Source organism: Mus caroli, chromosome 2, assembly GCF_900094665.2.
Source record: "Mus caroli chromosome 2, CAROLI_EIJ_v1.1, whole genome shotgun sequence".
Taxonomy (NCBI): Eukaryota; Metazoa; Chordata; class Mammalia; order Rodentia; family Muridae; genus Mus; species Mus caroli.
Genome location: NC_034571.1, coordinates 132475839 through 132479687, shown reverse-complemented (window position 1 = coordinate 132479687; position 3849 = coordinate 132475839). Strand labels below are relative to the sequence as shown.

At 44.4% G+C, this 3849-nt stretch overlaps 1 protein-coding gene across 7 annotated transcripts in view; it reads left to right on the top strand.

Moving 5' to 3' along the window:
* Nucleotides 1-386: 386 nt before the first annotated feature.
* Nucleotides 387-3849, top strand: part of Tasp1 (taspase 1) — a 222321-nt gene continuing 218858 nt past the window's right edge. For 4 of the 7 annotated variants that reach the window (XR_002376878.1, XM_029474096.1, XM_021149142.1 and 1 more), the window contains exon 1: nucleotides 387-438. The gene's annotated coding sequence lies outside the window, so the exon portion shown is untranslated. Of the gene's footprint in view, nucleotides 706-3849 lie in introns of all 7 variants that reach the window. The other 3 variants (XM_021149133.1, XM_029474095.1, XR_003835952.1) reach the window with 3 other exon arrangements.

The window sequence follows — 3849 nt, the reverse complement described above, 5'->3', positions numbered from 1 at the left end:
TGAGGGAAGGGTTCTTCTGCAACGCCCTCATCAATGATGGCTACTATTTTCACAACGTACAACCGGCTCCTCAGTCAACTTCGTGGGTAACAGGTAGACACATCCTCAAAGCTAATTACCGAGCACAATGAAAGCAAGGTGGGCAACGGCGATTGTATAGCTATGACAACAAACAAACCCCCAATAGGCCAATAAATACATATTTAAAAAAAATCCTCAGATATCAGAGGCCAGAGATAACCACGGAGTGTCTCAGCTCAAACGCTTAAAGAGAGAGACGCTCCAGCCTAAGCAATTAGGACTCAGCCTCGCGGGGCGTCTGCTTCCGGCCACGTGTGCACGTCGACCAATGGAAAGGCTTTACGCTACTCCCGCTTCCTCACCCTGGCAACGGGCGAGCGACTACTTCCTGTGTGTGAGTGCTCTGCGCTGACGCGGGTGAGTGTCCCTCGTTCTGACGCTGTCCGCGTCGCCGCTGCCTAGCCTCGGTCTCCGCATGGTCCGGCAGGCCCGGGTGGCGTCCTCACGCCACCGCTCGGGACCGCTCGCACGGCGCCACCTGTCCGGCCCGGCGCAGGGCCCCACGGATTCCCCGGCCCCGAGTTGTGGTCACGCGTGGGGCCCGCCAGTTGCCTTGGCTGCGGAGTTCTCGGAGCTCTTCGCGCGCTGTGCAGTCCCAGGCTACAGGGAACTCACGTGTCCCAGGTCCACAGCGGGCCCGGGATGTGTCATAGACAGATGTCGCGGTGGGGTCAGAGCTTCCTTGAGTGTATTAGAGGCCGGGTTAGCGTCCCGAGGGACATGAAGCATCCAGTCAGTGCAGAGTGGGCTAGGACTGAGTCAGTGAAGAAGCTGGAGAGGCGGGCGAGTAGCTGTAACTGGAGGTGTTTTGAAGTAGAAGGCATAGGGATTCCTCCGAGTTCAACTTAATGATACCGAGGACAGGAAGGGAAGGTTTATTGGGGGCCATTGGACCAAGACCTTTCTTTGAATAACAAGCGAAGGGAGTTTATCTTACGCACTCAGGCGTTTGCTTATTAGAAGCAGAGCAGTGGTTATTAGAGAATGTTTGGGAATTGCAGAAAAAGAAATTAACATAGTTGCCGCCCACTAAGGATTTTGTGCTTTATAATTTCTTAGGTGCTTGTAGATGTCACCTACAAGTGTATGTGTATAATATGGTTAAAACTAGAAATTGCAGTTTTGTATATGTTGCATTTATTGCACGGATAGATTGGTTTTGCCTTTTTTTTGGGGGGGGAGTTATTTTAGTTTATGTGTGTGACTGCTTGCATCATAATGTCTGTACACCGCGAGCATGGGCATATCCGTGCAGGCCAGTAGAGGGCATGTGGGGGAATCAAGGATGGATGTAAGCCAGCGTGTGGTGCTAGGAACTTACTCAGGTTCTCTGCAAGAGAAGGAAGTGCTCTTTTTTGCCGAGCTGTCTTTCCAACCCTGGTTATGTTTTTTTTTTTTTTTTTTCTTTCTTATTGAGGTGTAATCAACACAGTACCAAAATCCTCTTAAATTGTAAGCTTCTCTCTCCCCCTCTCTCATTTTTAAGTATTCAAAAGTTGTATATATATCGTTGCTGTCTAGTTCCAGACCATTTTTTTATCACCTTCTCCAGATATCTTGTGCCCAATACAGTTACTTATCCTCCTCCAGCTTTCCCCCAACTTCTGATCCAATGGATTAGTATGTATCTTTCTGTTTTGTACGGTTTAAGTAAATGGAACTATGTAACAGGTGTCCTTTTGTGTCTAGCTTCTTTCAGTTAGCATAAAGTTTTCAAGATTTGTCCATAGCTATGTAATAATGCCTCATTCCTTTGTGTTTATGTATTTTCCCGGTTGATTCTGGGGATGGACCCGCACACATGCTGGGTGAGCATCCTACCACTGTTGGATGTACCTCACCCGTTCCTTTTTATGGATATGCAGTTGTATTGTTTGGTCCTTCGGGTTATTTTGGAATAATTCTGTACACATCATATTTGTAACTTTTTGTGTGGATATTTGATTTTAGTTTCATATTTTATCTTTTTGATTTTTTGGTTATGTATATAGAAGTGGATGGAAATTCTGGGTGGTATGTTTGGAGAACTCAACAGACACTTTCCAGAATGATCACAGCACATTGAATCCTGCAGATTAGAAAGGTCTTCACCTCCAAACACCTGTTTTGATTATATGCGTCTTATATTTGATTATATGCGTACTAGGGAAATAGTGTCTCACTATTGTTTTGATTTTTATGGTAAATAATCTTAAGCATCTATCTTTGTATTTATAAATCATTACATAGTTTTGGAGAAATATTTAAGTTGTTTGACTAGATATTTTAAAATTTATTTTATGTGGATGCATGTTTTGCCTGCAGTTATGTCTGTGTACTACATTCTTGCCTGTTATCAACAGAGGCCAGAAGATGGCATCAGGTCTCCTGGGATAGGACTTAAGATGGTTGTGATCTGCCATGTGGGCGCTGGGAATCAAGAGCAGCCAGTTAGTGCTCTTAATCACTAAGCCATCTTTCCAGCCCTAGGTGGCTTTTATTTTATTTTTATTTTCTTTGAGATGGGTCTTACTGTGGCCTGGAAATTCACTGTGTAGACCAATCTTGTGTCAAACATCTGACTTAAGAAACCATTTGTGAGGCTGGGTGTAGTGTGGCACCTGCCTTAAATCTCAGAACACAGAAGGCAGAAGAAAGGGGAATCTCTGAATAATTTCCAGGGTAGCCAGAGCTACATAATACAGGGATGTTTTTTCTCTCAAATAGACCTTGTCTCCAAAAACTAAACGAGCAAGCAAGCAAGAAACAAAACTACCACCACCAAAAAAAAATAAAAATAAAAATAAAAATAAAAAAGGCCTAGTGAGATGGCTCAGCGGTTAAGAGCACTGACTGCTCTTCCGAAGGTCCTGAGTTCAAATCCCAGCAACCACATGGTGGCTCACAACTACCTGTAATGAGATCTGATGCCTTCTACTGGTGTGTCAGAAGACAACTTTAGTGTACTTATTTATAATAATAAATAAATCTTTAAAAAAAATAAAAATAAGCCGGGCGGTGGTGGCGCACTCCTTTAATCCCAGGACTTGGGAGACAGAGGCAGGAGGATTTCTGAGTTCGAGGCCAACCTGGTCTACAAAGTGAGTTCCAGGACAGCCAGGGCTACACAGAGAAACCTTGTCTCGAAAAACAAACAAACGAAAAAAACCAAAAAACAACAAAATAAAACAAAAAATGCTGAATCTAGAGTCAGAAATATTTGTCTATTGCCGGTTACTCTAAGTTTTATAGGTCTGACTGATAGTTTGAAGTACTGGATTCAGTGTAGCTGCAGGGAGGGATAGGGCTTTACTCTGCCTTCTCTAATTCACACCACCCTTGCTGACTGCCCAACCTCACCCACCATCTACACCCCATAACACACACACACACACACACACACACACACACTGGCCTGGATATGTTTATCTTTTGTTTTTGTTTTTCAAGATAGGGTCTCTCCGTGTAGTCTTGCCAGTCCTGGAACTCCCTCACAGAGATCTGTCTGCGTCTGCCTCCTGTGTCCTGGGATTAAACGAGTGTGCCCCCCACCCCCACCCTTCCCCCTTTGGCATTCATCTTGAAAATCAACTGACCATGAATAATGTTACTGTATAACCCATTCCTTTCTGTTAAATTCTTAAGTTGCACATGTGTTTAAAATCCTGTATTATTCTATATTTGTTTGTTTGTTTGTTTTTTCGAGACAGGGTTTCTCTGTATAGCCCTGGCTGTCCTGGAACTCACTTTGTAGACCAGGCTGGCCTCGAACTCAGAAATCCGCCTGCC